The sequence below is a fragment of the Nomascus leucogenys genome, chromosome 2, assembly GCF_006542625.1.
Source record: "Nomascus leucogenys isolate Asia chromosome 2, Asia_NLE_v1, whole genome shotgun sequence".
NCBI classification, from domain to species: domain Eukaryota; kingdom Metazoa; phylum Chordata; class Mammalia; order Primates; family Hylobatidae; genus Nomascus; species Nomascus leucogenys.
Genome location: NC_044382.1, coordinates 116,808,725 through 116,822,874, shown reverse-complemented (window position 1 = coordinate 116,822,874; position 14,150 = coordinate 116,808,725). Strand labels below are relative to the sequence as shown.

Genomic DNA, 14,150 nt, shown 5'->3' with positions numbered 1-14,150 from the left:
CTGCTGACTTAAGAGCCTCTGGTCCCTGAATAACCAGCAGTGATACCCAGGTAGTATGCTGTGGGCCCTGGGTCAAATTCAGACATGCTAACTTCAGGTGAGACCTGGCACATTCCCAGCTGTAGTGGTGGCTATGGTGAGACTCCTTCTGCTTGAGAAAAACAAAGAGAAAGTTAAGGGGACTTTGTCTTACACCTTAGGTACCATCTCGAACACAGTGGGGTAGAGCACCGAGCACATTCTTACAGCCCCCAATTCCAGGCCTTGCCTTAGATGGCACTTCTGGACCTGCTCTGGGCCAGAGAGGAGCCCACTGCCCTGCAGGGTAAGTCCCAGGACTGGCAGCATTCACCACAATCTGACTGAAAGAAACTTGGGCCTCACGTCAACATCAGCAGTAGCCTAGCAGTACTTCCTGTGGGCCTATGGTGGTGGTGGCCAGGGAGAGAGGCCTTCTACTTGTGGAAAGGAGAGGGAAGAGCGGGAAAGACTTTGTCTCGTGGCTTGAGTGCCAGTTTAGCTGTAGAATGGGGCACCAGGTAGATTTCTAAGGTTTTGACTCCACTCCTTGGCTAACAGACAACATTTCTGGACCCACTTGGAGCCTACAGAAACTCACCACCCTTCAGGAAAGGACACAAGCTTGGCTAGCTTCACTACCTGCTGATTATAAAGGTCAGGTGCCTTGAGCAAACATAGGCGGGAGTCAGGTAGCCATTACAGTGGGCCTTGGGCATGACCCAGTGCTGCGCTGGCTTCAGATCTAACCCAGTACAATTCCAGTACTGGTAGCAACATGGGTGACTGTGTCACCCCACCCCCTGCTCCAGGTGACTCAAAACAGAGAGAAACTCCATTTGTTTGGGAGAAAGTAACAAAAGGGAGCAAGAGTTTCTGCCTGGTAATGTAGAGAATCCTTCCAGATCTTATCCAAGACCACAAGGGCAGTGCCCCTACAAGTCCGCATAAATCATAGTGTTACTGGGCTTGAAGTGGCCCCTAATACAGATACAGCGTAGATCACAACACCCAAGTACCTTGTATTACCTGGAAAGCCTTCCCAAGGATGACAGGTACAAACAAAGCACAGAAGTGAAGACTACAATAAATAACTAATAAATACCTAACTCTCGAATGCACAGATTCTGTCGAACATCCACAAGATTCAAGACCATCCAGGAAAACAGGATCTCCATACATAAACTAAATTAAGGCACCAGGAACCAATCCTGGCCTGAAAGATATGGGATCTTTAACACAGAGAATTCAAAATAGCTGTTTTAAAGAAACTCAAAGAAATTCAAGATAACAGACCAAATTTAGAATTCTATCTAGATCAATTTAACAAGGAGATTGAAATAAATAAAAAGAATGAAGCACAAATTCTAGAGTTGAAAAATGCAACTGACACACTGAAGAATGCATCAGTGTCTCAATATCAGAATCGATGAAGCAGAAGAAAGAATTAGTGAGCTTGAAGACAGGCTATTTAAAAATAGTCAGAGGGAACAACAACAATTTAAAAAAAGAATAAAAGAGAATAAACCATGCCTACAAGAATTAGAAAATAGCTTCAAAAGGGGAAATTTTTTCTTTTTTTTCAGACAGGGTCTCCCTCTGTCACCCAGGCTGGAGTACAATGGCACAAAAAATAGTCAGAGGGAACATAAAAAAAAAAAAAAGAAGAATAAAAGAGAATAAACCATGCCTACAAGAACTAGAAAACAGCCTCAAAAGGGGAAAGTTTTTCTTTTTCTCCAGACAGGGTCTCCCTCTGTCACCCAGGCTAGAGTACGGTGGCACAATCACAGTTTACTGCAGCCTCAACCTCCTGGGCTCAAGAGATCCTCCTGCCTTAGCCTCCTGAGTAGCTGGGACTACAAGTATGTGTCACCATGCCCAGCTAATTTTAAAATTTTTTTGTAAAGAAGGGGTCACACTTTGTTGCCCAGGCTGCTGTCAAACTCCTACGTGCAAGCAATCTTCCCATCTTGGCCTTCCAAAGTACTGGGATTACGGGCATGAGCCACCATGCCCAGCCAAAAAAGGGAATCTAAGAGTAATTAGAATTAAAAAGGAGGTACAGAAAGAGATAGGGGTAGAAAGTTTACTCAAAGAGATAATAACAGAGATCTTTCCAGAGACCTGGAGAAATATAAATATTCATGTACAAGAAGGTTATTGAACAACAAGCAGATTTAACCTAAAGACTACCTCAAGGCATTTAATAATCAAACTCCCAAAGGTCAAGAATAAAGAAAGGATCCTAAAAGCAGCAAGAGAAAAGAAACAAATAACATCCAATGGAGATCCCATTTGTGTGGCAGCAGCCTTTTCAATGGAAATCTTACATGGCAGGAGAGAGTGGCATGAAATATTTAAAGTGCTGAAGGAAAAAAAAACGTTTACCCTAGAATAGCATATCTGGTGAAAATATCCTTTAAGCATAAAAGAGAAATAAACATGTTCCCAGACAAACAAAAGCTGAAGGATTTCATCAACACCACACTAGTCCTATAAGAAATGTTAAGGGAGGGGTGGAGCGGGCAAGCACAGTGACTCACATCTGTAATCCCAGCACTTTGGGAGGCCAAGGTGGGTGGACCACCTGAGGTCAGGAATTTGAGACCAGCCTGGCCAACATGGTGAAACCCCATCTCTACTAAAAATACAAAAAATTAGCTGGGCGTGGAGGCGGGCACATGTAATCCCAGCTACTAGGGAGGCCGTGGCAGGAGAATCACTTGAACCTGGGGGGCAGAGGTTGCAGTGAGCCAAGATTGCATCATTGCACTCCAGCCTGGGCAACAAGAGCGAAACTCCGTCTCAAAAAAAAAAAAAAAAGAAAAAAAAAGGAAATGCTAAGGGGGATTAATCAATCAGAAAGAAAAGGACATTAATGAGCAGTGACAAATCATCTGATGGTACAAAACTCACTGGTAAAAGTAAGTACACCAAAAAAACAAAGAATATTATCACATTATAATAATAATGTGTAATTGTGGTGTGTAAACTACTCTGGTCTTAAGAAAAAAGACAAGATAAACCAATCAAAAATAATAACTACAACTTTTCAAGACACAGTACAATGAGTTATGAATAGAAACAATAAGTTAAAAAGCAGGTGGGGTCAAAGTTAAAGTGTAGAGTTTTCATTAGTTTTCTTTTTGCTTGTTTGTTTATACAATCATGTTAAATTGTCATTAGTTTAAAATACTGGGTTATAAAACAGTATTTGCAAGCTTCATGGTAACCTCAAATCAAAAAACATACAATGAATACAAAAAAAGTAAAATTAAGTTACACCACCAAAGAAAATTACCCTCCCTAAAAGAAAGAAAGGAAGACAGGAAAGGAAAAAGACCATAAAACAACCAGAAAACAAATAGTAAGGATGTAGAAAAGAGAGAATCCTGAAACACTGCTACTGGTGGGAATGTGAATTAGTACAAACACTATGGAGAACAGTTTGGAGGTTCCTCAAAAAACTAAAAACTGAGCTACCATATAATCCAGCAATTCCGCTGCTGGGTATATAACCCAAAAAAAAAAAAAAAATAGATATCAGTATACCAAAGAGATATCTGCACTCCTATGTTTTCTGCAGCACTGTTTACAATAGCCAATATTTGGAAGCAACCTAAGTGTCCATCAACAGATGAATGAATAAAGAGATGTGGTACATATACGCAATGGAGTACCATTCAGCCATTAAAAAGAGTGAGGTCTTGTTATCTGCAACAACATGGATAGAACTGGTGGTCATTATGTTAGGTGAAATAAGCCAGACAGAGAAAGACAATCTTGAACTCATGGAGACAGAGAGTAGAAGAATGGTTACAATAGGTTATAAAGGGAAGTGGGAAGCAGGGGGAAAGTTGGGATGGTTAATAGGAACAAAAAATATATACAGAATAAGACCTAGTACCTGATAGCACAATAGGGTGACTATAGTCAATAATAATTTAATTGTACATTATCAAATAACTAAATCTGTATAATTGAATTGTTTGTGACACAAAGGATAAATGCTTGAGGTGATGGATACTCCATTTACCCTGATGTGATTATTACACACTGCATGTCTGTATCAAAATATATCATGTACCCTATAAATATATATACCTACTATGTATCCATAAAAATTAAAAATTAAAATACAAACAAATAAAAAATAGTTAAGTAATATTACAGGGTACAAGGTCAATATACAAAAATAAATTATATTGCTATATGCCATCACTGAACAATCCAAAAATGAAATTAGAAAACAATTCTATTTACAAAAGCGCCAAAGAAGAATAAAATACTTAGGAATAAATTTTACAAAAAAAAATAAGCAAAACTTGTATGCTTAAAACTGTAAGACACTGTTGAAAGTAATTTTAGGGCCAGGTGCAGTGGCTCACACCTGTAATCCCAGCACTTTGGGAGGCTGAGGCAGGTGGATCACCTGAGGTCAGGAGTTTGAGACCAGCCTGATCAACCTGGAGAAACCCCGTCTCTACTAAAAATACAAAATTAACCGTGCGTGGTGGCACATGCCTGTAATCCCAGCTACTCGAAGGCTGAGGCAGGAGAATCACTTAAACCAGGAAGTGGAGGTTGCAGTGAGCCAAGATCACGCCCATTGCACTCCAGCCTGGGCAACAAGAGCAAAACTCCGTCTCAAAAAAGAAAGTAATTTTAAAAGACCTAAGTAAATTGAAATATTCATGTTCACAGATCAAAAGATTTAATATTATTAAGAAAGATTCTCCAATTTGATCTACAAATTTAACATAATCCATATTAATATCTCGGCTAACTTTTTTATAGAAATTGACAAGCTATCCTAAAATCTATATAGAAAAGTAAGGGAGCCAAAATAACATGAAATAACTTGAAAAGAGGCACAAAGTTGGAAGATTCACACTTTCTAATTTCAAAACCTACTAAAAAGGTACAGTGATCAACACACTATGGTAATGGCATCTGGACAAACATAGAAATCAATGGAATAGACTAGAGGGGCCAAATACAAATCTTCACATTTATGGTTAAGTGATTTTCTACAAAGGTGCCAAGTCCATTCCATGGGAAAAGAAAAGTCTTTTCAACAACTGGTTCTGGGACAACTGGATTTCCACATGCAAAACAATGAAGCAGGATGCCTTCCTTAGACCGCACACAAAACTAACTGTGAATGGATGACATACCTAAGTATCAGAGCTAAAACTATAAAACTCTCAGAATAAAACATACAAGTAAATCTTTGTAACCTTGGCTTAGGCAATGATTTCTTAGATACAACAACAAAAGCACAAATGACAAAATAAAAATACATAAGTTGGATTTCATCAAAATTCAAAATTTCCATGCTTGAAAAGACACCATCAAGAAAGTGAAAAGATAACCTACAGAATGGGAGAAAATATTTACAAATCATATATACATATGTATATATATATAATAAGGAACTTCTGGATGGAGGACATAAAGAATTTTTACAACTCAATAATAAGAAAAACCAACAAAAAAATGGACAAAGGATTTGAATGGACAATTCTCTAAGAAAAATGTAGAAATGTCCAATAGGCTCATGAAAAGATGCTCAATATCATTAGCTATCAGGAAAATTCAAATCAGAACTATAATGAGATAACTATTTCACACCATTAGAATGTCTCTTGTCAAAAAAGACAGACATATAGTTTAGCACTGAAGAGAATGGAATCTTCATCCCTTGCTAGCTGAAACATTAAATGGTGTAACCACTGTGGAAAAGAGTTTGGCAGTTCCTGGAAAGGTAAAACATAGAGTTAGCATATGATCCAGAAATTCACCTCCCAGGTATATACCCGACCGAAATGAAAACATATGTCTATACAAAAACTTGCATATGAGTGTTTGAAGCAACATTATTCACAATAGCTACAAAGTAGAACCAACCCAAATATCCATCAACAGGTGAACAGATAAAATCGGATAACATCCATACAATGGAATATAATTAGGCAATGAAAAGGAAGTATTGATAGAGGCTACAACATGGATGAACCTTGAAAATGTTTTACTAGGTCAAAGAAACCAGACACAAAAGATCACATGGTATGATTTCATTAATATGAAATGCTCAAAATAGGCAAATCTATAAAGTAGATTACTGGTTGATCAGCGCTGGCAAATGTGGGGTGAAATTAGGAATGACTGTTAGTGGGTACTGGATTTCTTTCTGTGGTGATGAAAATGTTCTAACATTGATTGTAGTAGTGCCTGCATAACTGTGAATGTACTAAAAACAAATTGTACGGTTTCAATGGCTGAATTATTTGGTTGTAAATATTTCAAAAAAGCTGTTTAAAAAAATTACTACAGTATAACTTATAATCATCTAAAGATCAGTAGGCATAAGCTTCCCCAAAATACCATGTTTATTATAAATCCTGAAAATGATGGTAGAATTTATTTTGCCCCCCAGTTTCCTAGAATTTCAGGCAGTAAAATCCTTCAGAGCCAGTTAGAATAAATGAAGAAAAACACCTTTTATCTTTCATTCTAGTTCATCCGTACCAGAGGTGAATTTCTTGTTAATTCAGCTGATATCCTCTAGGCTACACAGAAAAGCAAGGGCTTTGGCTCTCTAACTTCAATAATCTTATTTGAAGACATGGTAAAAATTAGGGTTTTCCAAATAGAGAAAAAAAAAATCACATATGTATACGTATGTAAGTGTATGTGTGTGTGTGTGTGTGTGTATGTGTGGTGTGTATGCATATATGCATACATACAGTTTTTTAAGATGGGATCTCCCTATGTTGTCCAGGCTGGACTGCAGTGGCTATTCACAGGCACGGTAATAGCACAGTCCTGCCTCAAACTCTTGGCCTCAAGCAATCCTCCCACCTCGGCCTTCCAAGTAGCTGAAACTACAGGCACAAGCCATTGCACCCAATGAATATTCTACATTTAAAAAAGAAAACTGTATCTGATATTGTGGTTCATTTTATTCTGTAACTTGGAAAAATATCACTTCTGTTTCTAAATGCATGCAATAACAATGTTTACCTTTCTCTCATCAAAAATTCCTGCTGGTGGGCCAGGTGTGGTGGCTCACACCTGTAATTCCAGCCCTTTGAGAGGCTGAGGCAGGTGGATCACTTGAGGTCAGGAGTTCGAGACCAGCCTGTCCAACATGGCAAAACCCCATCTCTACTAAAAATACAAAAATTGGCTGGGTATGGTGGCACGCACCTGTAGTCCTAGCTACTTGGGAGTCTGAGACACAAGAATCACTTGAACCTGGGAAGCAGAGGTTGCAGTGAGCCAAGATTGCATTCTAGCCAGGGTAACAGAATGAGACACTGTCTGTTAAAAAAAAAAAGAAGAAGAAGAAGAAGAAAAAGAAAATTCCTGTTGGTAGATATTTCAGATACCTCCTGGGTTTTTGTTGTTGTTATTGCAAATATTACTGCAAGTTAATTAAAGTTGGAATAACCCAGAAAATTTCTTAGAAATGGCAAGATATGAATTAGGACTGAAATAATGACCATGATTTAGACTATAAAAAGTCAAATGGGAAATGTATTTCAGGAAATAGAGACGTATAGGGCAAAAAAAAAAAAAAAAAAAAAAAAAAAAAGTGAGTAGGAGATACAGTTAAAATAGCAAATGTCTCCAAAATTAAACTCTGTGACAAGTAGTGGGAGATGGCATGCCACTTTATCCTCTGCTAGTCCTCTGCTCAAGAAACTAATAAAGCCCAAACTCCTTAAATTAATTTTTGTTAACACAAGGTTACAATTTTTGAAAACCAAGATCATGAACACAATAGTTTAAAAAGATTAATTTGTTGGTACTAGCTGCACAAGTATGGTCAGTTTGTGAAAATTCATCAAGCTGAACACTTATGATTTGTATACTTTTCTGTGTGTATGTTATAGTTCAATAAACAGAAGGACAAAGAGACACAAAGATAGATTTTGATTTGGCAGCTAATAAAACATAAGAAGCCATTATAGCAATATAGCTTGAGAAATGAAGATCTAGAATTGACAATGTCAACGCAAATTAAAATGAAAGTTTCTTGACCTAGGGAATGGATTTAGTGAACAAAAGAGAGACAATTCAATGAAATTTTTAAGGCTTTAGAAATAAATAATCATGACAGTATCAATAGAAATGAAAGAACAAGAATATGGAGCTACTTCAAGTAAACTATAATCATTTCAGCTGGAAATTTTACTTTTAGGTAAAATATTAAGGTTAAAAATCCAAATTTTAGAATCAATTACTTAAAGGTGAGAGATGAAACCAACAGACTGAATGTTGACAGAAAAGCAGAGAGTCAAGGATAAAACCCATGAGAACCTGTCAATCCAAGATTGAAAGGAAGATAAACCAACCAAAGGATAGAAATTAAGCAAAAAGATAACAGGGGTATGGCAGAGTGACAGCTATCAAGATAAAACCCATGAGAACGTGTCAATCCAAGATTGAAAGAAGGAGAAACCAACCAAAGGATACAAATTAAGTAAGCAAAAAGATAACAGGGGTCTGGCAGAGTCACAGGTATCAGGATGGAAAAAAAAAAAGATATTAGTGTCACAGGATCCTTAGGGTGTTGCTTTGCCAGCCAGAAAGCTCTATGGCCAGTGGTGCCTCTGCTTGGGTTTTGCTTTTGCCCACTGAACTCATTCCATCCACTCAGCCTGGCAGGCTGCACTCAGCTCACACTACTGGCCTGGATCCCACACATGCCAAGGGTGAGCCACGCATGGAGCAGCAAGGGGCGTGTGAGTGAGCAAGTGCGGGATCTGTCCACTGTGCACAGCCAGGCACACCAGCTGCGGCAGGATAGGCAGCTCCAGGCACCAGCACAGGCGCTGGCTCTGTGCAAGGCTGCAGCTGGACCAGACATACCACACATAGCTTCAGTAGCATCTGGACAGAGGGAACGCGATGGCACCAGAAAGCTCAGAGATACCAGGAACCACAGAGTCCCAAAGAGGGTGTTACAGGGTGTCACAGTCCTGGCTCAGGTAGCCCCAAGGTCTGGGATCCCAGAAGGGCCACAGATCCTCTCTTTCTCATCGCATGCAACGTGGCAACTGGGGGGCATGTTTCTACTGTGTTTGTGTTACCTCTTTTTAGTCTCACCATTCAGTGGGTCCCAAGTACTTGTCCCACATCCAGAAAGAATGAGGTATGCAGACAACTGGAGGATGAGCAAGGCAGAGAGGAGCTTCATTGAGCGACAGAATAGCTCTCAGGAGACCTGAAGTGGGTAAGTCCTTTCTGCAGGCAGGTTGTCCCAATGTGTGTCCAACTCAGAAGGGAGGAGACCTGTAGTGGGCAGCTCCTTTCCACAGGCAGGTTGTCCTGACAAGCATCCAGCTCTCAGCGGAGGAAACCCATAGTGGGTACCTCCTTTCCACAAGCAGGTCGTCTGGATGAATGTGTGTCTGGCTGAGCCTGGGATTTTTATGTGCTCAGAATCAGGGAACTTCATACTGATTCATCCATGGGCAGCCATGGTGGGCCTCGAAAAAGCACCATCAAATTCGCCAAACAGTCATAAATGAAGTTCTCACTCTGGGCCACGGATTTCACCTGGAACTGGCAGCCCAGCCCCCAGGCTTCAGGCCATCCCTCGCCTGAGGTAAGGTTTCACCAGGGGCCCACCCCTTTCTGCCTAGGAACCTGTCTGCCTTTAACATGCCATCCACAGCACCCAAACTGACTGTGCCAAGAGGTGCCTGCAGGCCGGTGCCAAGCTGCTCTCCGCCCCTGCAGCCCCCCTCCCATGCTTGTTGATACCCAAAGTCCAGAGGGGACCATGGTGGCAAGGGGCTGGCATGTCAGCACCACTCTGAGCACACACATACCTGGCGGGGTTGCAACAGTGCCTGGGCTTGGCCACAACTTTGCTCCACCCTGGAGCAGGTGCCAGGAGGAGGGAGAGGCCAGGGAGCAAGAGCAGGCACTTTCAAGCCTGCAGGGGCACGGGGCTTCCTGGGCCCCAAGCCGCAGCTGGGCAGCTGCAGCTGCACCCAGGAGCACAAAGCTCCCGCCTGTTCCCAGCCCCTGCTGGCTCTGCAGAGTGCACAGCCCTGATGGGTGCAGCCCTGGCCACACCTCCCCAGCCACAGCTGGCGTCTCCACAGCAGCTGCTCCAGATAGGCTGCCACCACCATCATTAGCAATGTCAAATGTTAGAGGAAGATGTAAAAACTGCAAAAATATCATCAAGCAGTACTTCAAAAGCTCCTACTGACAATAGTGAAAAAAAAAAAGTGTTTAAGAAAAAACAAAAATTTGGCTGGGCATGGTGACTCACGCCTGTAATCCCAGCACTTTGGGAGGCTAAGGTGGGTGGATCACAAGGTCAGGAGATTGAGACCATCCTGGCTAACACAGGGAAACCCCATCTCCACTAAACATACAAAAAATTAGCTGGGCGTGGTAGCAGGCTCCTGTAGCCCCAGCTGCTTGGTAGGCTGAGACAGAAGAATGACTTGAACCCGGGAGACGGAGCTTGCAGTGAGCCCCGATCGCACCACTGCACTCTAGCCTGTGTGACAGAGCAAGACTCCATCTCAAAAAAAAAGCAAAAAAACAAAAAACAAAAATTTAAACATATCACCAACAAATAAAGGAGTACAACCTCATTCCATAAGTTTCACAGCATGGTTTCAGTGAGTCCAATACTACCCCAGAAGATATTCTGGCAAAGAAACGTTAACAAAATCCTGAGAATTCACACTGGATACTCCAATATGAAAAGAAGCAGGCAGAGAGTGAATAGACCAAACTAGGGAAAGTCAAGAAAATATCTAAAAAGTCCCTCTGTACCAGCACAGGGCTTTAGAAAACATAGGGAGGACAGCACTGGCTTACAATTTTCCAGAGCTCTATGATGAACTGGTGAATGAAATTTAAGTCCAGGCATACAGGAAGTTTAATGAACTCTTTTAAAAGTGAGTAAATCTCAGGGCCTCCAACAAAGCCAAATTCAACCCCAGCCAGTATCTCTCCACTCGTTTACCTCCACACTCACATGCCACAGAAACTGAAATTAGAAGGAAAACCCAGCTTGTGGTCCAGACAAGATGGCACAGACCATTTTTCCCAGTTAATCCCCACTAAGCACAAATATAATACTGCAAGAGACAACCAAAGAACTCTGGAAGGTGGAAAGAAGAAGCCAAACTCCTTTGTAACCCTACAACGAGAAGAACAGCACAGAGGCAGGATGTCTTATGCCTACCTCACCCAAATGAAGAAGGCCACACAGACCTGGTTTTTCCCAGCCACAGCCTAGTAGCAGAAGGCAGCCCATGTAGGCTAATTCCTCCCAGAATAGAATAGGTGTCGCTCTGACAAATATCAAGGAAGCCAGACACCACCAGCAAGACAGATTAATTAGGAACCCCAACAAAAACAAATAGCCAGGGGAAACACTCTCCTTCACCATGAGGCCTGAGACTCCCCATTTTTTTTTTCCAGTTTGTTTGTTTTTTAATTTCTAAAGCTGTGCCATAAACTTCTAGCAGGTGCCCATGTCACCTGCCACACTCACACCAGGTTGTCTGTGTAGTCAGCAAACAAATGACCATCAACAGACCAGGCCAGGGAGGTACACTGGGGTGGTTCTGCCTTGCTGCCAGTACTAATAACTTCTTGCTTCAGTTCATCTATGATGATATTTACCCCTAAGTCCCAGATCTTGATGCTGAGGCCCATGGCAGCACAGAGCCAGTGGCAGTTGGGGCTGAAGCACAGGGTGTTGATAATGCCCCCACCATCTGGCATATAAAGGTGTTTGCCTTCGTTGAGATCTCATAGCATGGCCTGGCCATCCTTGCCTCCAGATGCACACAGGGATCCATTTGGAGAGATAGTCACAGTGTTCAGATAACCTGTGTGGCCAATGTGGTTGGTCTTCAGCTTGCAGTTAGCCAGATTCCATATACCTTGACCAGCTTGTCCCAGCTACAGGAGACAGTGATAGGGTTGTTGCTGTTAGGCAAGAAGCGAACACAAGACACCCACTCTGTGACTCTCATACTAGACAGTGTATCTGCATACACCCAGGTGTTGGGAACAGGCCCCCAAATCTGGCCATAAACTGGCCCCAAAACTGGCCATAAACAAAATCTCTGCAGCACTGTGATACGTTCATGATGGCCATGACGCCCATGCTGGAAGGCTATCGGTTTACCGGAATGAGGGCAAGGAACACCTGGCCCACCCAGGGTGGGAAAACCGCTTAAGGCGTTCCTAAACCACAAACAATAGCAGGAGCAATCTGTGCCTTAGGGACATGTTCCTGCTGCAGATAACTAGCCAGGGCCCATCCCTTTGTTTCAGCCCATCCCTTTGTTTCCCTTAAGGAATACTTTTAGTAAATCTATAATCTACAGAAACAATGCTTATCACTAGCTTGCTGTCAATAAATATGTGGGTAAATCTCTGCTCGGGGCTCTCATCTCTGAACGCTGTGAGACCCCTGATTTCCCACTCCACACGCTATATTTCTGTGTGTGTCTTTAATTCCTCTAGCGCCGCTGGATTAAGATCTCCACAACCAAGCTGGTCTTGCCACCCAGGGTATTCTATAACTTGATGGTTTTATCTCATGATCCACAGGTAATCTGCTGGTTGTCAGGGGAGGCCACATTCAGCACGTCCTTGGTATGGCCCACAAATTGTCTCATGGTGATGCCCACTGTGAAATCTTAGAGGTACGGGGTTCCATCCAAGGAGCCTGAGAGGGCAATCTGACCATCTGAAGAGATGACCAAGTCACTAAAAAAGTGGGAGTGACCCCACAGAGCATGTTGTGGGATGCCATAGTTGGTATCTTCCCTGCTCAGTTTCTACATAATGATGCTCTTGTCTTGAGAGGTGGACAGGATCATGTTCAGGAACTGTGGAGTAGCAGTGATCTGGTTTACCCAGCCGTTGGGGCCCTGAGGGTGCCACAAAGGGTCATCTGCTCAGTCACGATGATGGCAAGTCGAGATTCCCCTTTTCCATCAAGAGAAACAAAGGCAGGCACGAAGAACCAGAAGAGAGAGGGCCTAGTCAGAAACTTCTGTCTCCACAAGCAGCCCGGTCAAGAACCTCAGTCTTCACAGGTCTGAGGATATCCTTCTCTACCCACAGATATCAGAACAGGCAGTCGGAACTGGCAAGCCAAACCCAGTTTTGCTATATATCCAATCTCAGGAAGCCTCTTGTTCTCCACATGTCCAAGACTCTCCTCCCCTGTCCAGAGACATCAGGGTAGCAAGGGAGCATGGTAAGGAAATCTCAGCCCATCCCTTCCCAAGCAATAGATATACACTAACTCAGCCTAAGAATGAATCCCTACTCCCTCAGGCAGCACCAGCTGCTGAGAACAGTGGGAGCCCTAGTGCCACTAGATACAAGAAGCCAACCAAAACAACAGTGCAGTCTCAAAATTAAACTATCATTGGAACCACAACCCACAAAAATATAGGCTAAGACCTGCATGATAAACCTAAACAGGATGATTGCTCGTGAAAATAAAAGGTTGAACTAGCCCTCAGAATCTCCTAACATATTAGACAAAATATTTAAGTTTCAAATGGAAATCACCTGTCACACCAAGAACCAAGAAAAATCATAACTTGAATGAGAAAAGACAATCAACCAATGCAAACACCTAGATGAATCAGATGTTGAAATTATCTGACAAGAATTTTAAAACAACCGTCGTAAAAATGGTTCAACAATCCATTATGAATTCTCTTAAAACAAATGTAAAAATAAAAGATCAAAGCAAGGAAATACAAGTTATAAAAATAACCAGATGAAAATTATGTAACTAAGAAATGCAATAACAAAAGACAAGCTAGATAGGCTCAATAGTAGAGTGAAGATGACACAGGAAACAGTCAATGAGCTTATGGACAGAACAACAGAATTCACCCAATCCAAACAACACAGAAAAAAATAGAAAAAATTAAGAAAGCCACACGGACCTGTGGGACAACAACAAAAGATCCAACATTCGTATCATCAGAGTGCAAGGAGAAGAGAAAGAGAGCCAGACTGAAAGATAATTCAAAGAATTATCTGCTGTAGAGCTACAGAAATCAAGACAGTGTGCTCTTAGTAGAAGACAGAAAATAGATCAATGA

General features: G+C 41.7%; 1 protein-coding gene and 1 pseudogene across 3 annotated transcripts in view; both read right to left on the bottom strand.

Annotated features, from left to right (window-relative positions):
* Window positions 1-14,150, bottom strand: part of FER (FER tyrosine kinase) — a 452,653-nt gene that overhangs the window by 404,234 nt on the left and 34,269 nt on the right. The window lies entirely within an intron of this gene.
* LOC105739394 lies at window positions 11,484-12,982 on the bottom strand (annotated as a pseudogene). The gene is made up of 3 exons (XR_004031394.1): window positions 12,587-12,982; window positions 12,479-12,490; window positions 11,484-12,061 (listed from the first exon to the last, which is right to left on the bottom strand). The product of XR_004031394.1 is annotated as a receptor of activated protein C kinase 1-like (transcript).